Source organism: Sus scrofa, chromosome 6, assembly GCF_054392235.1.
Source record: "Sus scrofa isolate SSC_HxYL_T2T_F1_AM1 chromosome 6, Sscrofa_HxYL_maternal_Yorkshire_Landrace_v2.0, whole genome shotgun sequence".
Taxonomy (NCBI): Eukaryota; Metazoa; Chordata; class Mammalia; order Artiodactyla; family Suidae; genus Sus; species Sus scrofa.
The window spans coordinates 47453164-47475409 of record NC_139388.1 but is presented as its reverse complement, the minus strand read 5'-3'; the positions used below and the strand labels follow the sequence as shown (position 1 = coordinate 47475409).

The following is a 22246-nucleotide window of genomic DNA, read 5'->3' as shown; positions in this document are numbered from 1 at the left end:
TGCCATGAGGCTAAGGCTGGCTGGAACCCCTGGGCTCTGATCCCAGCAGGCCCACACTGGTGCCCAGCTGCCCACAGCCCGGCCCTTGGTCCCCTGGGGAAAGGACCCACCCATCCCCATCCACGACCAGCCACAGGTGGTAGGGCCTGGCTGGCTTTGGGGCTCAGCAAGGCAGTGGGGCCATAGCACTGGGACTCTGGGAGGGAAGACACAGAGGTTTGTGCAAACAGCACGCAGAGGCTGGCCTGGAATGCAGCCACCAGCCCGCTACAGCGGGAGGCGTCCCCAGGGAGCGGATTCACTTGGCACCTGGTCACAGTAATTACTGCTGAACTTTAAAACCTAACGCAGCAAAACCGCAAATATTTAACATGTGCTCCTCCTCCCGGGGGGCACAGAGGAAACAGGAGCAAATGGCCAGATTCACAACATGAACTCCGAGTCTGCTCACAGAACGGATTAATAAAGAAGCCAGCCGAGACAAGATGCTCGGCCCCCAGCATGCAGCAGCCGCCCCGCCCCGCCGCCTCCAGTTTGGCTCCTCAGGCTGCGAGCTACAGACTCAGGTCCCCTGAGGGCCACGCTGGGACTACATGACACACAGGTGCATAGACACTTGGGTGTATATATGCACCTGATCACAGGCTTAGAAGAGCCGACCCCCTGCCTTCGCCCCCCCTCCTCGGGCTCCATAGAAAAGCCTCCTTGGGTGCTGCTAAGAGCTGCCATGGGATCCGGTCCAGCCTCCTGGGTTAGAGACTGTGGTCCAGCCCTGCCTGTCCAGCCCACGCTCTGCAGAGGGAGGACTTCCAGGAGGGGCTGCCCAGAGGTTTCCCCCTGGCAGGAACAAAGGCTCAGCCTCAGAGCAAGGAAACACACAGTTCTGAAGAAAGGGAGGAGGTGCGGGAGTGTCATGACTTGGGTGCATCTGCGGAGCCAGACCCATGGCTGACGGCAGCTCCCAAGAGATTCTGGACAAAGTGCTTCGTCCCAGCAGGTGCATATGCTGGGAGGGGGACCCTTCAGGTAATGGGCAATCAGGGGGCGTGGCGGGACCGGGTGCCAGTGTGTGGTGGGAGCAGCACTGAAGCTGGGCGCTGGGGAGGTCCAAATGTGGGGCCTGCTGTCAGCTTTTCCTCCTACTCCCTTTGCTCACAACCCTCAGCCACATCTCCCTCACCCTTTGCCAGGTGGCCCTCCTTCATAGCAGTCGGGATAAAGATGCTGACCCTCAGCCGTCCTTGCCAAGTGTGGGACTCGGTGCTGTTGTGGAGAGGCAGGTATTTGGCGGGTCTCTCTGTTCTGGGGAAAGGGAGCCAGCTCCCCCTCATTTCCCACCAGTAGAGAGATCTAGGTTCTGAGACCACACCACCAGCCCTAAGCTGATGCCTAACATTTAAGTGGCCCAATGCCCAGTGTAGCCAGGTCCAGGTGGCTTAGCTCTGTCCCCAGCCCTACCCACAGCCTCACTTTGTATTCCCAGGGGACAGCATGGTCCTCTCAATTGATCGGTGGCTCCAGGGCCCGCTGTCCAGGTCCACAAAGACTTCAGGATAGAGCTGGATCAACTCCAGCCCCCAGACAACTACCACCCAGTTCCAGGTTCAAGGTGGGGGAAGCGGCGGCTGGGGGCGGGGGTGGATTGTGCAGGATGCTCCCATCCCCGTGTGCAGTGACCTTCCTGCCCTATCCTGGCCGCTTCTCTTGGGGCTGGTGGGGGCAGGGCCACCTGAAGGCAAGAGCCCCAAGGGCCCCCCATTCCAAGTGTCCCAAGGGGCAAGTTCAGCTGAGCCCAGGCCTCTGCCTGGGTCATCCTCACCTAAGCTCCCCACAAGGCATCTACCTTGACCAGATAAGGGGACACAAGGGGACAGCGAATGGTGGGGCCAAAGGTGAGAGGTCACTCCCATCGGAATGCCCCAGCCTGGCTTCCCCTCCCCCAGCCCTTTGCTCTGCTCTCGCCTCTCCACTGAGACCTCAGAGTCCCAGGTGAGGACCAGGCGGAGGTGGAAGGAAGAGTCACAGGAGAAAATCCTACCTCTCACTTGTGTGGCGTTTGGAGCAGATGAGGAAGGGAAGGCGGAAACAGTCACTCCTTTCTACTAACAGGGATGCCAGAAGGGCAGGCACTGCCTCCAAGACCCCATCCAGGGCCCAGCAGGGGCGCCCCCAGGCTGGCACGGTGACCAAAGGATGTGGCCGCTCGTTTTTAATTTTCACCTCTCACAAATTTCATTACTGAACAATTTCCAGTTAGAAGAAGGAGGGCTTCGGGCTGGCTCCAGGACCTGATGCCCTCAGGGTGCCTCTGGGGCTGTGCGGGGTCAGCCTGGAGCCAAGAGGAGCCACCCTCCCAGGCTCGGGACCTCCTGGGCCTGATCAGGTCTCAGTGACATGCAGAGCCAGAGGCCTGGAGACCCAGTTGTGACCCCTTCAGTCACAAACAGCCACTCAGCTCCTGATGTACCCACACGGAATGACGCACATGCACACACACGCTCCTGGCCCTGTGACATCTGCCCCGCTCCCAACACATCACATGTCACACGCACAGCTGAGCTGGATGGCTCCCCAAACCTCGGGGTAATGACTACAGGCCCCCTGTCCCCATCACCTGTCGGGTCCCTCCTCCGTGGATCTGCCTTGGAGCAGGTGCAGGCTGGCTCTGCTCCAGCCTGGCCCCTAGTGGGGTATGTGTATGTGTGTGTGTGTGTGTGGCCCCTGCCTCTGGGCTCCCTGGAACAGCTGCCCAGAGGAGGAGCTACTGGGGGTGGTCCAAGCCCCTCCCCCCATCCCCACCCCAAAGCAGCCTCCCTGTGCAGGCCGCCTCTCCAGCCTTTCCCAGCTTGCTGTGCCTGCCACAGGCCCTCAGCAGACCCCCTCCGGCCCTGAGGGCTCCGGGGTGGGAGGTGGGGCAGGAGACCAGGCCTGGTCCTGGACAACCCCGGCAGATGGGGCCCACCCAGCAGCAGCATCTGGGCCTGCTCCTGTGCACAGCGGGGGAGGCGCGGCCTCCAAGCTGCAGGCGCACATTTTAAGGTGTCTTCAATTATTCATCAAGACTGGGAAGAGCTGCCCGCCCGCTGCGAGCAATCCAGCAGCCACTCGGGGAATGCTGCTTGCGGCTCTTCTGGCTATAACCTAGAGGGGCCTTGGGGGGGGTCTCCATCCAATGTGAGCCCCCACCAACAGACTGAACCTGACATGGGGCGGGGGGCCAGCCCAGCACCTTCCCCTTCTTCTGAGAGGTTGCATGTGGTTGTGGGCCCCACACTCGGGGTGCAGATACCACCTCAGGGTGCAGGTCTGGGTCGTTGGGGAAGGAGGTGGGCAGCAACAGGAGACAGACAGGGCCTGGCCAGGGAGTCTGGGGTAGGGTTTGGGTTTCATGGGCCAGAGCCAGTTTAGGGTCTGGGTGTCTGGTAACCCATGGAGCCTGGTCACAGGCACATGACCAGAGGCCAGGGTCACCAAAAGCCTGGAGCCAGAGCAGCTGGTCTTCCCCAGGGCCTGCGTAGTGGCTGTTAGGAGCCCCCATGAGGGGCTGGGGACACTGAGAAGGAAAGCCCAGGGCCCTTTAGACTGTACCTGTTCATGCCTGGGACATGAGACTTATGCCAGGAAGAAAAGTGCCCACATACTGCTCCCGCCCAACCAATATCCCCCTTCCCATCCCATTAGCACCTGTGCACTGCCCCTCCCCACTCTCAGCCCCTGCAGTTTGGACGGGATGACACAATGCACACTAGGAGGGACATGTGATCCAGCTGGTCCAGCCAGCCCGCAGCCACAGGAATTGGCTCAAGGAGGTGACAAAGCTAGGGTAATAATGAAGGCCTGGAGATCCCAGGACCACCCCCACTGGGGAAAGGCTGCCTGGAAGTGAAGCCCATAAAGGAAAGAGGTGAGGAATGGAGAAGCTGAGTTCTGGTGACTGAGATATCACCTGACTACAGCCCTACCTGATGCTGTTTCTTTCACCTGAAATGTTCCTGTCAATTCAAGACCCTTCTTCCTACCCCTCTCTCTGGCACCGGCTTTCTCCTAACAGCCACTACACAGGCCCTGGGGTGAAAACAGAGCTCCAGCCACCACTCCTCCCTTCCAGGCACCAGCTAAGGGGAGAAGCGACAGTGAGATGGCCCAGGGCTGGGCATCCTACAGGTACCCCCCCTCCCAGAAAGAGGGGTACTCAAGAGGGCTGCAGTCTCTGGCATGTACGGCAGCACCCTGATGATGTCAGGGTCAGGATTAGGGTTTAAAACCTGCTGACAGGCACCTGACACACACCTTCATGTAGCCACACAGGCTAGACATACAGTCTGACATGGGCCTCTATACACCTGTGCGTACACCCTCACAAGGACACTCAGAGACATGCACGCAGACACACACACATGCAGACATGCACATTCTCAAACACATGTTCATAGTCACATGCACACACTTACAGATGAGCCCCCAGGCACACCCCAGAGACTGGGCATCTACCCTCCGGGTCTCCAGCAGGCCATGGAGCAGAGTCGGGGACCTTTGGAAGGGTGAACACCAGGTGAAAAGTGATTAGCTGTCACTCAGCACTTGATGGATGCAGCTTGCTCTTGGCAAAGGGCTGACATGTTATTGATCCACTTAGTGCACTCATACCAGCAGCCCCAGAGCCTGAGCCTGGATGAGCTACTGAACACAAGGAGCAGAGGAGGAAAGGGCAGCAGAGAAGTGAGGGGCAGTCTTGCCAGGGGTGGGGTGGGTGGGAAACAGTTGTTTCTCTCCAGAAACCTCCTCTCAGCAGTCACACCCCTTCCATGTTTGCAACTGAGTCATGATGTCTGGCCCAGGTTGGAGAGAGGAAGGGGTGTAACCAGAGACCAGAGGGAAACTTGATGACAGGACCACAGGGACACTGGGTGTGAGGAAATATCAGCATCTGGGCCTTTCCCCTGGAGACGTTTTTAGTCTTTCTCCCCTGTCTCCTGAGAGAATTTAGTCCACAGCAGGGACTATGGCTTCAGTCTATAATAAGCCTTTACTAACTTCCTTGTTACTTCCTTATAGTGCCTTTACCTATCCATCCATCCATCCATCCATCCATTGATCTGTCCATCCATCCATCCACCCATCCATCCATTGATCTGTCCATCCACCCATCCATCTATCCATCCATTGATCTGTCCATCCACCCATCCATCTATCCACCCATCGATCTGCCCATCTGTCCTTCTATCCATCCATTTGTTCATTCACTCACCTACCCATCTGACCACCCACACATCCACCCATCTGTCCATCCACCTACCTATTCACCCACCCAACCACCAATCTACCCACCTATCCACCTATCCACCCACCCATCTATCCATCCATCCATCCTTCCATCTTCCCTCCTTCTCTCCCTCCCTCCCTCACTTCCTCCCATCCTTCATCTGTCCATCCTTCCTTCCATCCAATCAACAGACGTCTGTTAAGCACCTAGCATGTACTAGGTCCTGCATCTATTACTGTGAAAGACAAAGTGGCTGGAGATAGACAGAGTCAGGGACAGACCTGGGTCCTGTCCTGTGGGTGCCCAGTCTGGGAAGACTGAAAAGGAAAGAGGACTGAGGGTAAACAAGACTGTCGTGAGCTGGCTCAGGACACCCTCTGCTGGTGACAAGGCAAATGCACACCTCTAAAGCCAATGTGGGCTCTAGGGAACTTGGAACTGGGCTTCCGGGGGTGGCCATGGGATTCCCAGAAAGGGTTCTGAAGGACCACCAGTCTTCCTTCCTGCTGGGCCCTATCACCTCCCACAAAGGTTTCATTCATGGATATGTAGATTTGGGGGTTTCCTGTTGCTACAGACCAGTCACATCTGGGACAAACGGCCTTGAACCTGGGGATGGCCACAGGTGCAGGCCAAGAACAGGCAGACTATATCTGGTCAAACCAAGCTTTGGCCACCCTGGCTTGAGCCAGGTGCCAACCTCCCCGTGTCCCGGTTGAGCCAGAGCCCAGCAATGACGGGTATGGCCATCCCATTGTGGGCTCCCCCTCCCCTAGCCCGGGCTTCCAGGCTAGGCTGACCCAGCAGGGGGAAATGAAGCTGGGAGTGGCATTTAGCACAGGTGGGCAGGGTCCAGCCCCCAGTAGCTCCTGCACTGCACACCTGTGCCTGCCCAGCTCCCTGCCTGCTGTATCCTTGTGGCGTTGGAGTGGAGATGTTACCCAGCTCTCAGAGGGAGCTGGTGTCCTTGAGAGTCCCAGAGGGTTAAAGGAGGGGAGAGGGCTGCCTCCTTGCTGTGAGCAGATGCCAGGCTTGGCAGCAGAGCTGTGGCTGCGCATGACTGTGGCAGCCTAAGGGATGGAGTGTGGTGCATATGTGATGTGCGTGCTCACATGTGTGGGCGTGTGGATCACAGGACCCAGACAGCCCCTCTCTGCCCTTCCAAGGAAACTCAGGCCCATTCCCTCCTCTGTCAGGCTGGTTCCCTAGCCAGGAGGGTCTGGCTGGGAGTTTCTGCCACTCAGAGGGGTAACTCCCAGGCTCTGCAGGACACAGCCACACGGCTAAGGCAGGGAGCAGGGCTGCCCTGCCTTCCAAATGCTACCCATGGAGAAGGCAGTGCTGATGCTGCTACTGGGGAAGCCAGAGCCCAAGTGTCTCCTCGTGGCCCTAAGCCTTCCCATTGTGGCCGCAGTGGTGGCACTCATGATGCAGCCTGGCCTGCCTCCCTGGCTGGCTGGAGAGATGCTCGCGGAAGATGATCACACCCCGTGTAAAATCCAGGCTTCCTGGGAATGGTTCTGGCCCCACTGCACCCGTTTCTTTATTTCTTGTAACTCAAAATAAGTTGCTCCGGGCCCCACTCTGCTGAGGGCAGGGTCAGGCTCAGCCATGTCTGGCCCCCTCTCTTCCTCTCTAGGGGCCTGAGAAGCCCCCAGCCCTAGGCAGTCTGGGGTGTCGGTAAAGGCCCTCTGCTCTCAGTTCTCCTTGGTCATTGCAGGCAGGTGGAGGTCCAACCCTCAGGCACTGTCCAGTCTCCCCAGAAGTCCCCCTGCCACCTGCCTGGGCCTGTCAGACCCTAACCAGGGAACCCTGAACACCCCTCTCTTCATAACCCTGGGCAAACACCCATTCCTCTCAGCTTCAAACACCAAATCTGCCTTTTTTCCCTGCCTCCTTTCTTTCTGCTATGCCCACGGCATGTAGAACTTCCCGGGCCAAGGATTGAACCCGTGCGACAGCAGCAACCCAAGCTGCAGTAGTGACAATGTCAGGTCCTTAACCCCTGAGCCACCAGGGAACTCCTGCCTTGGGTCTTTCAAAGACTCCTCCTGTCTCCTTTCCCTACAACAATTCCTCAATGAGCTCGGGCTTTTCAAAAGAGAAGCTGTGGCAGGGGCGGGGGTGACCTCAGATACAAACCCACTCCCCCCCAAGCACACAGAGAGACCTTGCAAGGAAAACTTAACAGATGACTATCACCAAGGCTTATCTGGCAACATAGCACAGCCCCTTCTAGCCTGCCTTGCAGGTCCCCCTCCCTCACAGACACAGGGCTCCCCACCCCAGGCCTGGGTCTCTCCACAAGCCTGTCCTTATCCCCTGGGGAGGGGCCTTGTTCTGATCTGGCTTCTCCAGTCTAAGCGCCCCCTGCCTCCCGACCCACGCCCAGTGACAGAAGGTATTTGCCTGATATCAGGGAAGTGTAAATGGTTTTTAAAAACATTTTAGCAGCTACAGCAACAGTTTGGAAAACATGTATTATTTTGGAGGTGTCAGACACCCGCCCTGTCTCTGGCTCTAAAGTGACACACCTATGACATCACCAGGAGGAGAGAGCGCTGGCAGGCAAGGAGGTTTCAGGCCCTGGGGACCAAGCCTGGGTCCAGAGCCCACTATCAGGCAGAGCGAGAGCTGGGAACCTCCTTCCTTCTCTTCCAGCAGGGACAGGGAATGCAGGATTCAAAGGGTGGTTCCTGGGATTCACCCCCTTCCCCACCGCTCCCAGACCCCAGGTGGCTGGAGCCCCTCCCACCAGATCGACAGGAGGAGCTGAGTCTGCGCAGCTTCTGCGCCCTCCCCTGCAGACCGGGAGGCTTCCGTGTGGACACCGTGGAGCTCACCTTCCTCCCGAGATCCCGGTGTAATGACAGCCAGGGAATAAAACAGATAGAGAACCACGGGAGCAGAGATCTGGAGGGGCCAGCGGCAGATGACCGATTCCCAACAAATGCTTGGAAGTTGGGAACTGGATGGAAGGGGCAACAGCTCCCACGGGAGTTAGGAGACGCATAGCTGTGCTTGCAGAGGTGCCGGCGGAGGGCTGACCTGCCTTGCTGACTCCGGAGGGACCCGGAGCAGCACAACTGCTAGGGCTGATGTGGGGGCTTGAAACCTGTCCCCTGACTATCCCCCTTCCCCCAGCCCTGTACCTGGACCTCAGCCTGCAGGAGAAGGAAGACTTTCCCTCTGATGAAACTGCAAAGGGCCCGAGGACTTCAGGTTGGGAGAGGAGCAGGGCACCTCTGAAACACCAGCATTAACTGCACACACCAGGGGTCTCCCCCTCAGATTGGAGTTTACAGATCTCTCCCTTATGGCTGGGTTGTGTCCTCCCGGGATTCGTATGTTGAAGTCCTGGCCCCCTGTACTTGACAGTGTGACTGAAGATAGGGTCATGAAGTTACAATGAGGCCATGAGGGTGGGAGGTTTAATCCAACATGACTGGTATCCTAAGAAGAAATTCAGTCACAGATAAAGACAGACCGTGTAAAGACAGGGAGAAGATGGCCATCTGTAAGCCAAGGAGAGAGGCTGCAGAGGAAAGCAATCCTGCCAACACCTTGATCTTGGACTTCTAGCCTCCAAAACTGTGATAAATTTCTGTTGGTTAAGCCCTCCCAGTCTGTGGTAGTTCCTGGCAGCCCTAGCAGATAAGAGACTCTAGAGAGTTCTCTTGTGGAGCGGTGGGTTAAGGACCTGATGATGTCACTGCAAGGGCTCAGGTTGCTGCTGTAGTGCAGGTTCAATCCTTGGCCAGGGAACTTCTGGGACTCACTGGAAGCCTGGGCCTCACCCCCTCCCCCACCTCCCCCAAGCCCCAGGTGGCTGGAGCCCCTCGCACCACCCACCACCGGATCGACAGGAGGAGCTGAGTCCATAGGCCAAAACAAACAACAAAACAAAACAACCGCAAAAAAGACACTCTCCCTTGGAAGACTTGAGCTAGACAACTAAGTCTACCCCACACACCCTGCCCCCAACCTTACACCAAACAATCAGGTGTTTGGTGACCTGCTTGCAACTATGAAGCAGTATCTGAGGCTCATCAAGCATCTGAGGGTAGCCTCCAATGGAGAGAACACCAAAAGAAGGCAAGAGATAAAGATGACTCCAGAGGAAAGAGAAATAATTCACGAAGTAGCCAAAAACTGCAAACATCTTAAACATAAATCAACAGGGAGCTGATTAAATAAACCAGTGGCCCATTTATTTTGAACCAAACGGCAAGGCAATTCGATGGAGAAAGGATAGCCTTCGATAAGCAGTGCTGGGAAAACTGAATATTCACACGCAAAAAATTATCTTACACAAAAACACAGAAATTAACTCAAAATGGATCACGGACATAGATATAAGAACTAAAACTATAAAACTTTTAAAGGAAACATAGGAGAAAAACTTTGTGACTTTAAATTAGGCACAGATTTCTTAGATACAACACCAAAAACATGATGCATAAAAGAAAAAGAATGATGAATTGTACTTCTTCAAAGTGAAAAACTTTTGCATTTCAAAAGACGCTATTAAGAAAATGAAAAGACAAACCACAGATGGGAGAAATTATTTGCAAATCTAATATGTACTTATAGCTACAAAATAAAAATAACAACTCAGTAAAAAGACAACTCAATGTAAAAGATGGGCAAAAGATTTGAATTGATATTTCACTAAAGATCATATTCAAATGGATAATAACATGAAAGTATGCGCAATATCATTAGTCATTAGAGAATGCAAATTAAAACCACAATGAGATATCACTTCGTACTCACTAGATGGCTATAATTAAAAAGCCAGATAATAACAAGTGTTGATGAGAAATTGGAGAAATTGGAACCCTCATACACTGTTGACGGGAATGTAAACAATATAGTGACAGTTTCTTTAAAAATTCAACATAGGCGTTCCCATCATGGTTCAGTGATTAACAAACCTGACTAGTATCCATGAGGACGTGGGTTCAATCCCTGGCCTCGATCAGTCAGTGGGTTAAGGACCTGGGGTTGCCATGAGCTGTGTGTGGTGTAGGTTGGCAGCTACAGCTCTGATTCGACCCCTAGCCTGGGAACTTCCATATGCCGTGGGTGTGACCCTAAAAAGACCAAATAAAATAAAATAAAATAAAAATTCAACAAAAAGGTCCTAAACAACCTAACAATTCCACTTCTAAATATATACCCAGGAGAAATTAAAACATCTGTTCATACAATGACTTGCAAGTGAATGTTCACAGCACTGTTATTCCTAAGAGCCAAAATGTATAAACCATCCAAATGTCCATCAGCAGGTGAATGGATAAAGCAGGAATCCGTGGAATGGAATACGACTCAGCAATAAAGAAGGATGAACTGCTGACGCAGGCTACATGATGACAAGTGATCACAAACATGAGGCTATGTTAAAGATGCACATAGTGTATGATTATGTTTTTCGGGAAATGTTTGGAGAAGACCAATCTATAAAGACAGAGAGTAGATTAGTGGTTGCCTGGGGCAACGGGAAATGACAGCCAAAGGGCCTGAGGGATTCAGGGTGGGAGGGGGAGCAATGGAAATAGCCTCTAATTGGATTGCAGTGATTACACAGCTCTGTAAATGTATTAAAAATCATTGAAGTATAAGCTTAAAATAGGTGAATTTTATGGCAGGTAAATTATACTTGAATAAAGTTGTTTTGTTAAAAAAAAAAAGGCGCCCCAGGCATGCCCTGGCACCCACTGCTTCTCTCTAATCCCACTCATTTTCTGACTCCTGGGATTTCTCTATCCTTCTGGAGTTTTAAGGAAGTTGTAGATTCTATTTTACCCAGGGCTGGCGGGCACATCAGCTCCATCAGCCACACTGCTGGTATTTGCTTTCTTGGGATTCTGGCATTTTTGTCTCCCTGAAGAGGGCTGTTTGTTCGCCTCAGTGAAGCACATGGAAAAAATAAAAAACCGGGAGTTCCCGTCATGGCTCAGTGGTTAACAAAGCCGACTAGCATCCATGAGGAAGCAGGTTTGATCCCTGGCCTCGCTCATTGGGTTAAAGATCCGGCGTTGCCGTGAGCTGTGGTGTAGGTCGCAGACACAGCTCGGATCCCGAGTTGCTGTGGCTCTGGCATAGGCCAGTGGCTACAGGTCTGATTTGACCCCTAGCCTGGGAATCTCCATATGCTGTGGGTGCGGCCCTAAAAAGACCAAAAAAAAAAAAAAAAAAAAAAAAAAAAAGAAAGAAAGAAAGAAAAAGAAAAAAAAGAGAAAAGAGAAAGAGAAAACCGGCTTCAGGGAGAGATGTTCAGCCAGGGTGTGAGCTCCAATGGACCCCAGCTCTTGGGCCTGACTCCCTTCGCCTTCTTCCTCTGAGACATAAGACAGGTCGACGAGGTGCAAGGGGCAGGGGGTTACGCCATCCTAATGCCCTTCCTTTTTCTTTCTCTGGTCAGTGGGACGTCCCAGTGCCTTCTCAGCCTCAAGCCCCAACGTGGAAGGAAGAGGCACTCCTAGACCTCCTAGTGCTCCTGGGACCAGCCTGCTGGGGAGGGAGTTGGCCAGACACCAGGAATTCGCCAGTGCCCATTCGCCGTGGAGTTCCACGAGAGCAGGGACCTCCCAGACCACTCACTGCAGAATCCCAGTGCCTGGCCATGTGGGGACTCCACAAATATATCATTTTTTTCTTTAAAAAAATGTTATTGAAGTATCATTGATTCACAAGGTTCTATTAATTTCTGTTGTACAGCACAATGACTCAGTTATACATAGATGTTCTTATCTGTTTGTTTTTGTTTTTTAGGGCTGCACCCATGACATATGGAAGTTCCCAGGACAGGGGTTGAATTGGAGCTACAGCTGCTGGCCTACACCACAGCCCCACCAATGCAGGATCCAAGCCGTGTCTGTGACCTACACCACAGCTCATGACAATGCTGGATCCCCAACCCATGAGAGAGGCCAGGGATCAAAGCCGCGTCCTCATGGATACTAGTTGGGTTCGTTTCCACTGCGCCACAATGAGAACTCCTATGTATATATTCTTTTTCATATTCTTTTCCATTAAGGTTTATTCTGGGATATTGATTATAGTTCCTTATGATACACAGTGGGACCTCGTAATAAATATTCTCTCTTTTTTCTGGTCATGCCTGTGGCATGTAAAAGTTCCCAGGCCAAGGATCGAACCCATGCCAGAGCAGCGACCCAAGTGGCTGCAGTGACAATGCCAGATCCTTAACCTGCTGCACCACAAGGGAACTCTGTAATAAATATTTCTAATACAAATGAACGGAAGTGGAAAAGGGCCCCCGGCAGTAAGAATCCACCTCCTTCCGGCCTCTGGCCTTCCTGCTCTCACTGACTGTCCTCCATCCCAGTCCCCAGGAAGGGACAAGGCCCACACACACTTTGCAAGCCCTGTAGATTGTACATGCTTGACGAGCAGACTTGGTTTAAGCTCAGAAAATCCTTTAATTACTGCCGCTACTTCTGGCTGGGTTCTGGGAAGGAACTAATTTGAGCAGCAATCACTCGACCTGAAATATTATGAATGTAATTTCATTATTTGGTCTGCCCCGGTCGCGGGCAGGGGGTTACAATAACTGGTTTTGCCGAGTTCCTGCTGGAATGGCAATTAATTCCTCACCCACATCTGGCGTGACAGACAACCCACAGACAACTTCCACCCTGGTGCCCCAGGGATCTGCCCCAGTCGGGGCCCTAACTGTGTGTGTCCCGCACCTGCTCATGGCTGATGTGACCATCAGTGTATGCTCAGAGCAGCCAGCCCCAGGCTTCAGTGGGAAGTGCTTTCCATGTGAGCTGCAAGCCCAAGGCATACATCATGGCTGTGTACAGGCTCTTACAGGCCAGGGCAGATCACACACACACACATACACACACACACACACACACAGGTCCTTGCCCTTCACCAGCACACATATGCACACATCAGAATGTGTCTGCAATGCACAGGAATGAAACACGCCCAACATATCTGTGTGGCAGTGTGTGCAGGTCCTCAGGCTGGCCCTCCAACATAATGTCTCAGCTCTGAGTAACTGCCAGAGCCGCCCGTAAGACCTTATGTCTTGGGGATCCAAAGACCCAGGTTGGAGTTTAGGCACTGCCACTTCCTGGTGGTGTGACCTTGGACAAGTGACTCAGCCTCTCTGTGCCTCAGTTTCCCCACATGTAAAATGGAGACGGGTTGCTGCGAGGTTTCAGGGCAGGGATATGTATAAAGCACGTAAAGTGTCGTACGTGGCACCAGGCACTCATACCACCATCACTGTTCATACAGTGCCACCTCCATGGATACTACTGGGACTTCTCACAGCCCCAGGGGCATTGCTCCATATGTGGAGGCCACCCCCTGGTAGTTGTCTCCCTGACACCTCACTGACCAGTCACTTTCCCAGCCCCCAGCTCCCAAGCCTGAATGGTAAATGGTGATCTGGCAGGACTCCTGGCCCCTCAAACTGGGCAGGGGCCCTTGGGCTCTGGGAGGCCATTGTTGGTACCCAGGCAGCTGGAGAAGCTCTGCCTATGACTCACTCGTGGACTGGCTTAAAGAGAGTCCTACGGGGCTGGAAGGAGTTAATGGTGCCCACCAGGGAGACCCACCACCTCTGCATCCTGGGGGCAGGGGTGGGGGTTGCCTAGGGAGGGGGCAGATCTCGGCCTGAGGGAGGGTGGGATAGTGGACAGACCCTCTCCTTCTGCCCATCCAACCAACAGAAGGTGCCAAGCATGACCAACCAACTCTGGAAACACCTTCTCAAATTTGAGCTGCCACTTAAACATTAGAAGAAATGATAAAAAACTATATGTTAAAGAGTCTTAGCTTCTTCGAAAAAAGAAAAAAATTAAAAGGAGGATCTGGCCACCTTGGGCCTGCCTTCCACACAGAACTCTTGGCTGGAGCTGAGTGGCAGCCCAAGAAGCCAGGAACCATCTGTCCCCACCCCCTCCCCCACCCCATTCCCTACGTCCCTCTCCCCCCAGTAGCTCTGTGCTGTCACTTTCTGATGGACCTGGTGACCCATGGGTTTTTAATGACACCCCCCATCCCTTCCTCTTCTCTATCTCCCTTCCTCTAGGAAAGCCCAGACCCCAAAGGCAAAGGTGGAGAATAATCAGAAATGCTTGCAGCCTTTGGGGAGGTGGGGTGGGGCTCTGTGACTCCTTCCATGCAGCCTTTTCTTCCTAGGATGAAGAAGCACCTTCAGAAACACAACCAGAATGTGCGGGGTTCACAGATCACCTCCTCGGTCCATCCCAGGTTGGAGTCACCTGGGCTGAGACCCACTGATCGGACACTAGACACTTGACCTGCTTTGGGGACAACCAAGCTGGCCAAGCGGGGAGCTTGGACAGAGGCCAGCCTCCTCTATAGGTGGCTGGTCTTTAGGACTTCTGAGGAGGGCCAGGAAAGGCCATGGCTAGGCTGCAGGGCTTGGTGAGAAGCAGACCCCAGCTTCCTGCCTGACGGCATCCCAGGGCTCCTTAGCCTTCCATCAGGAGCCAGGTGAGCAGTAGCTGTTTGGGGGCAGCGGCGGCCATTTAAGTTTGGCTATTTTTCCCATATAAAGTAAAAAAATTTTTTTTTGTTTTAATTTTTTATGGCTGCACCCGAGGCATAAGGCATATGGAAGTCCCCAAGCTAAGGGCTGAATTGGAGCTACAGCTGCCAGCCTACGCCACAGCCACAGCAACACGGGATCTGAGCCGCATCTGCAACCTATACCACAGCTCATGGCAACACCAGATCCTTAACCTACTGATCAAGGCCAGGGATCAAACCCGCATCCTCAGAGAGACAATGTAAGGTCCTTAACCCACTGAGCCACATGGGAACTCCTAAATAAAGAAAAAAAATTTTTTTTAAATTTTTACCTTTTTAGGGCTGCACCCGTGGCATATGGAGGTTCCTAGGCTAGGGGTTGAATCGGAGCTGTTGCCACCAGCCTACACCACAGCCTCAGCAACGCCAGATCAAAGCCGAGTCTGGGACCTGTATACTACAGCTCATGGCAGCGCTGGATCCTTAATCCACTGAGTGAGGCCAGGGATTGAACCCGCAACCTCGTGGTTCCTAATTGGATTCGTTTCCACTGCGCCATGATGGGAACTCCAGAGAAAAAAATTTTTAAGTGAGAGAACTGTCTACTGGGTTCCACCATGATTTGAGTGAAAACTTCAGAGCCACAGATCCACGGGAGAAAGGCTTTAGAATGAAAACATCAGCAGATACATAACGATGAGCTTCTGGCTTAGATGGGATCAGCCTGAGCCCCCAGCTTCCTTCAAAGACTTCAGGAAGGAGACCCGCACTGACCCTGAATCACAGGAAAGATGTTGCCATAAACAGGAGGGGCCGGCATTCCCATCCAGCAGGCATTTGCCGCTCGGGTGACAGCACCACAGGGCCTGGCCCGAGGGGTATAGGCCTCAGCCCACACCCAGGGCGTCCCTGACAGGCCCACTGCACCGTGGACCCTCACTGGCTTTCAGAAGCAGCCTCCAGCGCTTCCGTTGTCATAACTACCACCATGACCTTTTCAGGGTTTAAAAACACAAGAACCACCCAGTGGCCATGGAGAAGGACAACAACCGTAGCAACAGCCCTGTCCTTGGACCTGGTTCTGGCAGGGAACCACTCCCTGCTGCCTAGGACTTCTGGAACATTAGCAGAGCCTGGATAGCGCATCTCAGGACCCGATGAGACCCTTTCTCACACTGGCAGTGGGATTCAGTGTCCTGAGCCCCTCTCCCCACGTCCCCTCCCACAGCCCTGAGACCGCAGGCCAAGTGGGGCTGAGTGGGGTGGCAGGTCCGGCAGAAGGGGCCACCCCTGGGTGCCCCGTGCCACGTTGGGGTTGGAGTGTGGCCCCACCCTCCTGTGCTGGCCGGCAGAGCTCCTGGCTGAGTTGGGGCTTTGTCTCTGATGTCAGGAGGACTCCTGCCACCATCAGCCACTGAGGATGCCTGGTTGGTGAATAGTACAGAGGTGGGGGGGTGCATGTTGACAGGGTAAGAAGAGCCCCACTAATGCTAACCCAGGTGCACTTGCCAGGGCGGCCCAGACCAGGTATGCTTCCAGGGCATCTCACGCAGATCCCAAGCGCTCCTCCTCCTCCCTGCTCCCTCCTATTCATTCTGTGCCAGGTGGATGGGGGAGGGGTCACCCCACACCTGAGCCCTGCTCCGGGCCCGCAGAGTAAGGATTCATGCCATTCATACCGCAGGTGAACAGAGTCCAATTCATTCCCCCAGAGTGGGGGCCTGGGGTGGGGAGAACAACCAGCTGCTGTGGGGACACGACCTGAACCCGGGGCTTCCGGGGGTGGTGTGAGCCTCGGCACCGCCAGCTCCGCTTAACCCCGGACACAATGGGAGACCCAGTTTCTCAGCTGCACTGTAATTTCAGAAGGTGTCTTTGTGTGGGCTTTATTAACCAAGACGCCAGAGGAGCCCTGGGGCTGGGGCAGGGAGCCTGGCTGCCAAAGACATCTGCCAGGTGTTGGCAAGAAATGCCCTTTGAGGAGCCAATGGAAAACATCAGAAAATACAAGAACCGCAGACCTTGACATTAACTAGCAGCAGCTGGCGGGGAGGGCAAAGTGAGGCCAGGAAGGGCTTTGCAAGCAGGCACATCTGTGTTTTGAATCCCGGCTCCGGCCACTCCGGCTGTGGGACTTTGGGCAATTGACCTAACCTCTCTGAATATAAGTCGAGAACAATAAGGCGTCTCACAAGGTGAAGGAACATAAAACAAAGGCACCTGGGACAGTGCCTGGCACCAATAAATGATACCTATTACTAGGTTTCATGCACACTGAAGCTTAAATACATTTGTCTCATTTGAAAAATTATCATCGTACACACGCGTGGAGCGCTGTGGTTTTCAAAGCCATCTTTGTCCATTACTTCATTAGAGCCACCCTGATCCTGTCTTCTATTTTTAGCATCTTTCGTTCTTTGAGAACATAAGTCTCGCTCTTATTGGGTACGATCGTCCCAATTTTCCGTTCTGCTCCCCTTTTTAATTTCCCCACCCCTAGGAACCTTTAGCATAACAATGCTGGGACCATTTTCTATTAATATCAATTTTCAGATTAGAGTGATATGATGTCTGTTTCCTAATTTAATTAGGTGATTCCTGTTATTAGTTCCTACATGCTCATTATTTTTCATTTAGCAGATTTTAACGCACCAAAGGAAAAGTGGGGCTCCGGCTGGAGACCTCCACAGCGTCTTCTGCAGCAGGGAGCAAAATGGTACCCTCTGCCTGCAGAGGGCTGGGGGAACCTGGACAAGGGGACCACCTCAGGGAAGCAGATGCTAGGGAGCTGCAGTCTCAGGTGAGAGAGGGCGGGGGCAGAGAACCTCCCACTGCCGAGCACCCCTGAGGGCAGGGCCTCCCAAGGAGGGCTGTAGGGAGGGTCCTTCATGAAGCCCTCCCTCAAAAGCAGACTCCAGAGAAGCTTCCAAAATCGGCACCCTCAGAGCCCATCAAACCCCAAGACTAGTGCCCACACCTGAGGACTGTGTGTTCTGATGCCCCGCCCCCTTTCTGGCACTAATTGTCCAGACTGCCATATGGAGGTCCCAGGTCTGCCCCTTTGTCAGTATCATCCTTTGCACAACTCCAGTGGGCATCCTCCACACCAGTTTCGATCAACACTACCTTAGAATTAGCCCAGAACACAGCGTGACTGGCACCCCTAATCTGCAGGCCCTGCCTCAGTGCTCCCACCCCATCGAGGCAGGGCTCAGCCATCCTGGTCCCCAACCCTCCAACTGTCCACACTGACCCTACCAGTTTCCTTCCCTAGGATGGCACAGGGATGGCTGGGCTGGCCCAGCTCACTGTCCAGCCTGTGGCACCAGAAAGAATCCCCACAAAGGCACTCCGGTTGAGGAAAGGGAGGTAGGAAGCCTCACGGCCATGCTTGGAAGAAGCGCTCCTACAAGCCCCCCAGCCTGACTTTGAGAGCTGGGTGTGCTCTGTGATGAAGAGTGGGCACTCCAGAGAACTAAAAACTCAGTGAGCAGTTTCACCCAGGGTCAGATTTTCTTGGCTGTGGCCACAGACAGGCGAGGCGAGGGAGGTGAGGCGGGCTTTGTGAGCCCTGGGTGGGTGTTTGGGGAAGAGCATTTGCAGGTGCATTGTTTAGACACACCGGTTCTGAGAATCCCAGCTCTGCTGATTTTGCAATGATATATTGCCAGCTACTTAACAGGATGGATCACTACAATTACATGTCACTTCTGATATTCACAGTCACAACAAGGAGGTGTCAGCCTTGCAAGGTTTGCAGGAAATATATATGATGTTCGGCGATGCCTTTAGAAAATGGTTTCAGGAGATAGACTTGAGAGGATTCCAATAAAACCCACCTGCCCAGGCAAAGCAGACAGCTCCATGGAAACTGGAGGGGCTGGCCCCTCCCTGGTCCCAGGAAGAGCATAGGCTTAGGCACCCTGGTTCCAGCAGGCTGCCCCTGCCCCAGGGCCAGCCTTGTTCAACTCTAGAGAGGAGGTTAGGAGGGACGGCCACCGTGCTTCCGTTTATTCCATTACCACCTGCATGTGGGTGAGCTGTCAAGAGCCTTTTGGCAGTTATTCCTACGGCCCTTGCATGCCTAGGACTTTTAGCTGGGTGGTGCATCTCGGGGTGACAAGGGGTCACACCTGGACAAAGACAGTTGCTATGGAACAAGACAAACCTTCTGACATTGTCCTGTAGCCTTCAGCATTGGCACAGGCAAGGCCAAGTGTTCCCAGTAACAGAACTGAGAGCGAGGGCCACACTTTCTCCAGGCAACACAGGAGCCCTCGCCTCGTGGGAGCCCTTAAGTGGGTCAGACCCATGGGCATGGGAATTCTGGCTCTGTCCATTTCATTTTTTTTCTTTTTTATGGCTGCACCAGTGGCATATGGAAGTTCCCAGGCCAGAGACCGAATCCCACGCTGCAGCTGCGGCAATACTGGATCCTTAACCCACTGCGTGGGGCTGGGGGTCAAACAGCACCTCTGCAGTGACCCAAGACACTACAGTTGGATTCTTAATTCACTATGCCATGGCGGGAGCTCCTGTCCTATTTCTTTTCTTTCTTTTTTTCCTTTTTCTTTTTAGGGCTGCCCCTGCAGGATATGGAAGTTCCCCGGGCTAGGGATCGAATCAGAGCTGAAGTTTCTGGTCTACACCACAGCCACATCCACGCCAGATCCGCACCACATCCATGACCTATACCACAGCTTGCAGCAACGCTGGATCCTTAACCCACTGATCAAGGCCAGGTATCGACCTGCATCCTCATGGATCCTAGTCAGGTTCTCAACCCGCTGAGCCACAGCAGGAACTCCCTCCTGCCCATTTCTAACTGTGAGGTACTGGGCATGATACTTAGCATCGTGCACTCTGTAGATACATGATGCATGATCCAGGCTCCAACAGAGTCTCACCTGGGTCCACTTCATCGCTTCCACTGGAGGTCAGCATCCTGTCACCTCTTGTGCACTAGAGAAGGCAAACAAGCAACCCACAGCTCCCCGCTTCCAGGAAGACCTCCTGACCCTTCCAGGCAGGACCCTGCCCTTGGGTGCATGAGAGGGAAGGAGCGAATGCACAACCTGTGAATGGAAATGCAGGTGGAAGATGGGTTGGCAGAGTGGGAGCTTCCTGCTCCTGCCACTTGTTCCTGTAGTCTGTGAGTCTGGAACCCTGGGTGGAGGAATCATAGGCCAACCCCACACACGCTGTCCAGCATCTCAGATGCCACCTGCCCCAAAGAGACCACGTGGTCTCCAGCACCCCCACCCCCAGATCCCTACTCCCTGAAGTGTCTGCCTCGGTGGGCGGCACCCCTAACTTCATCTGCCAGAGCCAGAAACCCTGAGCCAGAGTCACCCTGAACCTGGACGGCTGCCCTAACCCTTAACCCTAACCCTCCTTATCCTCCCATGCACGTGGTCTCCACCCTTGCCTCCCCCCACGATGCCCCCGAACCACCCTCTCCCATCTCCACCTGCCCTGGGCCTTGCCATGTCTTCCGGCCTTGCTCAGCCCCTCCCAGCCATGCTTTTTGTGGTTTCCTCCTCTGCTCCTGCCCACAGCTCCACGACATGCAGCCACTGCCCTCTCAGAATCTCTAGAGCTTCCCCTCTGAGCCTGCGACAAAGGCTCCAAGGACTTAGGGTGCCCCAAGCCTGCCTGTGTCTTCAGCCCCAAGTCTCACTCCAGCCCCTAACGCATGGGGAGCTCTTCCAACGTACCTTCTCTCACACCCCCGAACCTTGGCCCACACTCCCCTCTGCAAGGCTCTGCTCCAGGCCCAGGCAGGCTGCACCAAGCATCACTGCTGTTGGGAAGGCCACAGGTACAGTGGACGACAGCCAGCGGCCTCAGGATAAATCTTGACTCTGAAGCCCAAAGCTGTGTGGCCATAGGCATGGCTTTTAACCTCTCTTAACTCAGGTTAATTGTCAAATGGTGTGCCAGTACTTAACTCAGGGGTGGGGGATGCTTCTGAAAGTATTATAGGAGCGCTAAACACCTGTGCACAGTGAGTGGCTGGGAGTGTTAGCCAGCAGTAGTGTTGTCTGTGCGTCCCCCTTATAAGTCTTGGTACCTCTTTTATTACAAAAATTATATGCATTAAAACATGCAAAGGAGTTCCCATTGTGGCACAGTGGGTTAAGAACCCAACTGTAGCAGCTCAGGTCACTGTGGAGGCAAGGGTTCGATCTCCAGCCCAGGACGGTAGGTTAAAGGCTCTAGTATTGCTGCACCTGTGGCATAGGTCCTTAGATTCAGTTCCTGGCCTGGGAACTTCCATGTGTCACAGGTGTGGCCAAAAAACAAAAACTAAAAAACATGCAAAGGGCTTAGCACAAGACCTGGCACACGGTAAACATTCGTTATTATTATTATTATTGTTATTATTATTATTATTATTCCTGGATGCCCTGGAAGGAATGCCCCAGGGCCAGCTATGGACTAGAGGCTGTCCAGTCCTTAATCTGCACTTGGGGCCCCTGAGCTGTCACCATGGCTGCCCTCCCCCCTTGGCACCCCATCATTGGCACCCTGTCCCCAGTACTCCCACCCACAACTCCACAGCTTTGGGAAAGCAAAGAGCTAATTCACTAAAACGCAGAGTGGCCCGCTTTAAGAAAATTCACTGCAAAAACCAAACATTAAAAAAAAACAAACGACCATTTGTCATGTGCTAACAACAGAATCTGTATCATAAGATCACCTTTTAAAAATTTATCAATGAATAAGCTGATCAATCCACTGCTCATTTTGGCTTCATGGGTCACTAACAATGCCTCACCTCATCCCATGGAAACAAAATCCATTCCACTTAGAGGAATGAAGAAGGAAGGATATGGTTAGAATATCACATTGTATAGCTGCAAATGAGAGGCTGGTCAGAGACTGACTGACATGCCAAATGAAAGCTGGGCAGATGAGTGCCTTCTGATGGAAGAACACAGGACTGCACATGAATTCTTGACAAAGATGAAAATACAAACCTGTATCTGATCAAGCTGCTAAATTTCCTTAATTTATAGGGAATACCAAAGAGCAGCAGACAGTTCTGAGCTATACCAAATGGGCACCATGAGCAAAAGTCCCAGTGGTGGGAAACTTATAGGACTTGAGACCCAATTTCCTTGAATAAATAGCAAGAGAAAAATAAAGATGCGTGGGAATGGGGGTGGGGGAGGGGGAGGGGAGGATTGGGAGCTTGGAATTAGCAGATGCAAACTATCTTACATAGGATGGATAAACAAGATCCGACTGTATAGCACAGGGAACAATATTCAATATCCTGGGATAAACTATCATGGAAAAGGGGATGAAAAAGAATATATACAACATATATATAACTGAATCACTTAGCTGTACAGCAGAAATTAACACAACATTGTAAATTGACTCTACTTCAATAAATTTTTTTTTTGGTCTTTTTTAGGGCCACACCTGAAG

At 53.2% G+C, this 22246-nt stretch overlaps 1 protein-coding gene and 1 long non-coding RNA gene across 6 annotated transcripts in view; both read right to left on the bottom strand.

Annotated features, from left to right (window-relative positions):
* The window catches only part of LOC146402325 (uncharacterized), a 44367-nt gene extending 23688 nt beyond the window's left edge, over positions 1-20679 (bottom strand). For all 3 annotated transcript variants that reach the window (XR_014805081.1, XR_014805079.1, XR_014805080.1), the window contains exons 1-2: positions 20524-20679; positions 19714-19881 (exon numbers count right to left, since the gene is read on the bottom strand). This is a non-coding gene — a long non-coding RNA (uncharacterized LOC146402325). The remainder of the gene's footprint in view (positions 1-19713; positions 19882-20523) is intronic.
* Positions 1-22246, bottom strand: part of CHST8 (carbohydrate sulfotransferase 8) — a 121753-nt gene that overhangs the window by 37547 nt on the left and 61960 nt on the right. The window lies entirely within an intron of this gene.